This window comes from Copadichromis virginalis, linkage group LG23, assembly GCF_057382275.1.
Source record: "Copadichromis virginalis isolate Kocher_CV1m ecotype Utaka linkage group LG23, C_Virginalis_male_GT1.1, whole genome shotgun sequence".
NCBI classification, from domain to species: Eukaryota; Metazoa; Chordata; class Actinopteri; order Cichliformes; family Cichlidae; genus Copadichromis; species Copadichromis virginalis.
In genome coordinates this window covers 46,217,836-46,225,058 of record NC_140639.1, presented here as the reverse complement: position 1 = coordinate 46,225,058, position 7,223 = coordinate 46,217,836, and positions in this window count along the sequence as shown.

Here is a 7,223-nt window from a genome sequence, read left to right as displayed (position 1 = left end):
AACTACCAGAGGGGGTTAACCTGAATGAAACTGTCATTGGCCTGCAGAGGGGAACCCGGTCCAGGGTGGTTATTCCAGTCACGAATGGTGGCAGCCAGGACATCACCCTCCTCCCTCATGTAGTGTTGGGACAACTATAGCAAGTGAAGGCTATTTACCCAGTAGACGTAAGACCAGTAAGTGCTGAAAACATGGGCAAGTTGACGTGTGCTAGTGAAAACACAGGGAGCACCGTCAGCGCCCCAGAACAGCACAAAGGGGAGTATGAAGAGGTGGGCAGTTGCAGCCAAGATTTATGGGACCCACCTGTGTCAGTTGATCACCTGACCCCAGATCAGCAGGAGCAGGTGAGAAAAGTCCTGTGTGAAGAGTGTGCTGCATTTTCAAAAGATGAGAGCGATGTGGGATGCATCCCCTCCCTGAAGTTAAAGATCAGATTAAATGACACAACCCCAGTAAGATGCACATACATCTCAGTCCCCAAGCCACTGCACAAGGAGGTGAAGGAGTATTTGGAGGACCTGTTGAATAGAGGATGGATTCAGAAATCCCGATCCCCCTACTCATCACCCATCGTCTGCGTGCGCAAGAAGGATGGAAGTCTGCGTCTCTGCGTGGATTACCGTGAGTTAAACCGGAAATCCATTCCTGACGGTCACCCCATCCCTCGTGTTCAAAACATGTTAAACAGCCTGACTGGGAGTGCATGGTTCTCAGTGTTGGACCAGGGCAAGGCGTACCACCAGGGTTTCCTGGAGGAGAGTAGCAGACCCCTCACAGCCTTTATCACATCTTGGGGCTTATATGAGTGGGTAAGGATTCCCTTTGGTTTGTCCTCGGCTCCAGCAGAGTTCGAGCGCAGTATGGAAGAGTGCCTTGCAGGCTTGAGGGATGAAATATCTCAGCCATATCTGGATGACAATTTGGTCCACAGCAGATCATTTGAGGACCACCTGCGTGATCTGAGGGAGGTCCTGCGCCGCTATCAAGAGCACGGGGTGAAGCTAACCCCCAAAAAGTGTGAAGTGTTCAAGGACAAGGTGAAATTCTTGGGAAAGATTGTATCCAAAGATGGCTACTGCATGGACCCTGCTGAATTGGCACCAGTGCAAGCACTAAAAAACCGCAAACCTCAGACTGTGGGAGACCTAAGGAAAATGCTAGGTTTCCTGTCATACTACCGCCCCTACATTCCAAACTTCTCACGCACTGCCAAGCCACTATACCAGCTGCTATCGACCAGAAAGATTCAAGTGATTACTGACAGAAGATCAACGGTAATAAGGCACAAAGGACAGTGGAAAAAATCAGACCAACTCCACTCAAGCCAGCCAATCACATGGACGGAACAACACCAGGCAGTGCTATGCCAACTTATAGAACACCTGCTGAGTCCAACACTCCTAGCATACCCTGACTTCGAAAGGCCATTTGTGCTGCACTGCGATGCCTCTCAAGAAGGGCTTGGTGCAGTCCTGTACCAGAGACAGCAGGGCCAACTGGTTGTCATTGGGTATGGGTCGAGAACTCTAACAGCTCCAGAAACCAACTACCACCTCCACTCTGGAAAGCTAGAGTTTCTAGCAATGAAGTGGGCAATCTGTGAGAGGTTTCGGGAGTATCTGTACTACGCACCTTCTTTCACAGTGTATACAGATAACAATCCGTTGACCTACGTCCTGACTACAGCGAAGCTAAATGCTACAACACACCGGTGGGTTGCTGAGCTAGCCGATTTTAACTTCTCAATCAAGTATCGGCCGGGAAGGGCTAATGGCGATGCTGATGGTTTATCACGGATGCCACTAGACATGGAGGACTACATGCGCACATGCTCGCAGGAAATGAAACCAGAGATAATCACACCTGCGACACAGGCACTTCAGCTGAAATTCCATGAACATGAGCCATGGATGTGTCCGGTTACCATAACCACAGCATGTGCTGATGTAGAGCATGAACGAGTAATGGCCCCAGTGACACAGATCTCCAAAGAGACACTAAAGAAAGCACAGGAGGATGATCCAGTCATTGGCAGGGTGCGAGAATGTGTTATGACAGGACAATGGCCTCCTTGGAGAGGAAGAGACAGGGGTGAAGACACTTCAGTTCTAAGCCGGGAAAAGAGTAAGCTGTATCTCGACAAAGACGACATCCTGTACAGGAAATCAGCTGCTCGAGCTCAGCTAGTGTTACCCACAAAATTCCATCAGCTGGTGTACAAGGAGCTCCATGAGGAAATGGGACATCTCGGAGTGGAGCGGACACTCGCCTTGGTCCGTGATCGATTCTATTAGCCACATATGCAAAGACATGTGGAACATTATGTGACTAAGGTGTGCAGTTGCTTGAAACGGAAATGTCCAGGCAAACCAACCAGAGCACCGCTGGTCAACATTGTCACCACATACCCTTTTGAGATGGTCTCAATAGACTTCCTGCATCTGGAGAGTTGTAAAGGAGGATATGAGTACATTCTAGTCGTGATGGATCATTTCACCCGGTTTGCACAGGCATATGCATGCACCAACAAGTCAGCAAGAACAGCAGCAGAAAAGATCTTTGGAGATTTTGTGCTCAAATATGGATTCCCTGCCCAGTTACTCCATGATCAGGGAAGGGGGTTCGAGAACCAGCTGTTTGCCACCCTGGAAAGGTACTGTGGAATCCAGGGGTCACGCACAACACCTTACCATGCAGCGGGGAACGGTCAGGCGGAGAGATTTAATCGGACACTCCTTTCCATGTTGAGGAGCCTGGCAGAGGAAGCCAAGGCAGACTGGAAAAACTCCTTGAGCAAAGTTGTGCATGCGTATAACTGCACACGCAGTGAAGCAACAGGATATGCCCCATATTATCTTCTCTATGGCAGAAACCCCCGCCTACCAGTGGACATCATGTTTGGCCTGGTTCCAGGTGACCAGAGTACTTCTCACGGTGATTATGTCCGTAAGTGGAGAAGTAGGATGCAAGAGGCATACAGATTGGCATCAGAAACAGCTCAGAAAGAGAGGAACAGAGCGAAAAGGCAGTACGATTGAAAGGCTCATGGAGTGGAACTGCAACCGGGATGTCGAGTGCTAGTACAGAACTTCAGAGACCGGGGTGGGCCCGGAAAGCTACAGTCTTACTGGGAGGAGCGAGTACATGTTGTGTTAGAAAGAAAGCACAAAGATAGCCCTGTCTATGCCGTACAGCCAGAGAGAGGACCAGGGAAAGTGAGAGTTCTGTACAGGAACCTCCTACTGCCCTGTGACTTTCTCCCCGTTCAGGAGGAGAAGCTGGAGAAAAACAAGAATGGGAAGGAGGATGCCAAACAACAAAGAAAAGGAAAGACCCAAGAAAAGCAGCAGGAGAGTGACCACGACAGCGGTTCAGAGGATGAGGGTGACTGGGGAATTATCACCACACAAGCTGCGGAATCACCCACCCAGATCAGGAGTCAGCTGCGGGCAGAGGCAGAGGAGTTCCAGCCAGAAGAAGCTAACGGAGAACTGTCAAGTGGTGGTGTCAGCAGCGAGTGCCTAGACGAGGGTGGAAAAGGTGGACTGGAGTCAAGTGCAGAGGAGGAGGCAGGGCGAAGTGAGCTGTCTGGGGAGGAGAACAGAAGAAATCAAGAACAGGTGTCGTCATCTGATGAGGAAGACAAGGGAGAGGCCAACTCACAGCCAGTTCCCATAAGAAAGTATCCTTTTCGATGCAGAAATCCACCCAAGACACTCACATATGACACCTTAGGTCAGCCATCAGTCATAAACAGACACAAATGATGTCCACAGCTAAGAAAAAAAAAAACTAAGTTCATTGTCACATGTTGAGTTTACTGTGGTGACAGTTTAAACAGAAAGGGAAGTGTTCACAGTAGCAAATGTTAAAAAGAGCAAATTTGACAGAGCAACAACTGCATGTATTAGTTTAATAGTACACATGAGTTAAACAGGGAGTACCAGAACCAGACTAGCTACACAAAGAGAGATACTGGCTTGTATGTGAGATATACAGCAGTAAATGTGTGTCTGTGTAAAAGGTTACATGGTAGAGTGATAGGTCTACACCTTCAGTCTGATACAGAGCACGGCTGAGAGGCGGAGAGACTTTACACATTGCCTGGCCAGTAGTGTCTGTTGCTGGTACATGACATGAAGGGGGAGATGTATGTCATGCCAAAGACTGTTACCGGACAGAAAGTATCTTTAGAGGCTGACTCCCAGTGAAGCTACTGCTGTAACCTTCTGTTGAAGACGTGTATTCTGGGAAATCTCTAATGTCAGGATGACATTCATTTTTGGAGGGGAGAGTGTGGGACTCATGTAATGGAAGTATTGTAATAGATATTGCCCCCCACCCCATAATTTCATGCATTCTTATCATTGTTATGTTATGCGTTCAGTTCTTTATTACTATTTCTGACACATACTGTGATAACTGGCAATCCAGCTAGGATATTCTGATCAATGATGATTCCCACGGGTGGCGCTCACGCAGGCACTGAATCGGGCAGCTTTGGGGTCCTGTGTGTTCTACTGCACAGATAGCCTGCAGAGTGCAGCTACGCTGAACTGAAGTGCTTGTGTTTTGTATTTGCAGTTGCAAATGAGCAAGTAAAGAGAACGATTCTGAACTCATGCACGCCTGGAAGTGTCATTTGTCCAAGTGTGCAACATATATATCACAGTTTACTTTCAGATATGAGCATTGTGATACCCGTAAATGAATCTATCATCATGACACATACAAAACAATAACTTACTGTGTTTCAATTGTTTGAAATCTGATGGTAAGACGAACTTAGTGTGTGAGGTTGCACTGACCATCAGAAATCTTGAGCCTTCAGGGGTGTTTTTTGTTCTTCTGTGAAAGACCTGCAAGCTAAAAGAAACCCATGTAGCTATAACCAGACAGTCAAACCCCTAGGTCACATTTGTATTGACATGCACAATTAAATCTTTTCAATGATTTAACAGTGTTGCTTTTCAAAGATGAGGATTTCAGAATTAAATTGTTGATCTAACTGTTCCACTGTTTTCTGACAGAATTAGTGTCACAAAAGGTAAAGAAGTTCATAATTTCATATAACTTTAATAATATGTGTATTGCTCACTGAGTAGAAGTGAATGCAGATGTTAGTGTTGCTCTGCATCTGTAAAAAACAGACCTGACTATTTGTGTGTCATATGTTTGTTTTGTTTGTGTCTTTGTCCCCTGAAAACTCATGTTAAAGATGTTCTGAGCACAAGGAATGTGTTACAAACTGTTACTGTAATCTCATTACATTTTTTAATAATGCAGTAATCTAACTCAATCCTGTATTAAATTTGCTAATTACGTTACTGTTACAATGATGTTGTTAATTGTTGCTTAAGAAATGATCTTCGGTAATCTGCATGTCAGGCAGACAGACAAAACAAAATCAAACCAACAGCACAGACAACATGCTAACGTAAAGAGCTAACAAAGAAGAGTGATGATACAGCTGAGTGCATGCTGACTCCGACCAACCAGCCAGACCCTGACCCTCAACAGGTAACAATCAGTCAGAATCAGAATAGTTGAATAATCCCTAAGGAAAGACAGTTATGGGCAGTCAGACTGCAGCTTCTGTTTCTACCTGTACAGGTTTCTATGGTAGAATCACTGTGGCAATCGCTTTAAAGTCACTTTGGGCTGGTTTTCATCTTTGCTTTGTTTCGTCAGGTTTGTGTTCATGTGTAAAAAGTAAAAGAAAGATCATTGTGTTTGCTTATTAGTACACAGATATTATGTTTGGTTATTATCAAAGGTTTCTTTTGTGTCCAACTATCACTTACAAAGTGTAAGAGATGGCACCTGTGCTCCTCTGACAGACAACTGGCTGGGAGTAAAGAGAGATAATGGATTCTTACAGGGAAAGTGGCCTGGTAATGCTATGAAATACAGAACTGGATAATACAGGATTTCCTGAACTGAACAAAAAGGGTGGACTGTAACAGTAAGAGCCCCTGGGGGTCTGGTGTGTTCATCTTCAGTTGTGTTTGAGACTTAACCTGCTGGAGGTTCTTATTTGATGATTTTAGTGTCTTTATTTTACATTTTAGGAGTCTTTTAAAATTAGTTTTCAATAAGAAATTTATGCCATATGAAGTTGTATCTCCAGTCCATTGTGTGTTTTTCATGTCCTTATTTAATTTTGGAATATTTAGTTTTTCTCGTGCCTGTGTTGAGCCTTGACTTTTGTTTTAATTAAATACCTTTTTCTTCCCTTTTCTCTGTTGTGTCTGCATTTGGATCCTTATTTGAAATGTAAATCTGAAAAGCAATTGCCTGCAATTCTTAGGTGCACTCAGTTTATTTATGTAAAGAAAAATAATTTAAAGACATTGTCAATAGTTTGGCTACAGGAACTGCTTGCAGGACTCAGCTGTGAATAACAAAGCACATCTGCATGCTATTGTGGTCATTTCTCCTCATATTTGCAATGTTTTTCTGAACCACAAAAAGAGAAGTGTGTTACAATTGGTGCACTAGTGACGTAGGTCTTGATTATTTTTGGAGCTACTTAAAATGTATAAAAACTGAAGCCTCCAGAGCCAAGTGTCAGTTCTTCTGCTTGTGTGACAGAACTGCGTGTCTGAGCTGCACCAGACGTGATCTCTGCTCATCAAGTCTTCACTCCTCAATTGGTAAGAATGTTTTATTTATATTATGTATATTTATACACACCAAATTTATGGATTTATGCTCAAATTTAAATAAACTTTTCATTGAAATCCAGTTTTACTATGAATTCACAGTAATCACTGACACCTTCAGAGCATTACATTCATTAAAGACGTCTTCTCACCTTCTCTTCCAGACGACCGACACATACCTCAACCACTGCAGATTAACCAACCACTCATCAGTAAAGCACAAAATAAGGTAAGTGTCCTCATGTGGAAAGGACTTAAATACAACTCCCATATATTACTAATGTAACAGATCCATTTAGGTAGAGTAAGAACACTACGCTGGATGTCTTTTAATGCAGGAAAGTCCTGTTTTATACTGCACCTCTCTGAGGAGAATATCATTGTTCCTACAGACCATCAGCTCCATCAAAACCAAAGCAGGAAAGACTAATCCTGTGGCAGCAACAAATCATTTACATTTAATATCTGAGGACAGTTTCATGATCCAATATCATAAAATTTTAGGCCTGCTGTCAACAATAACTGCAATGTTGATTCACATGCATACATGCCAAC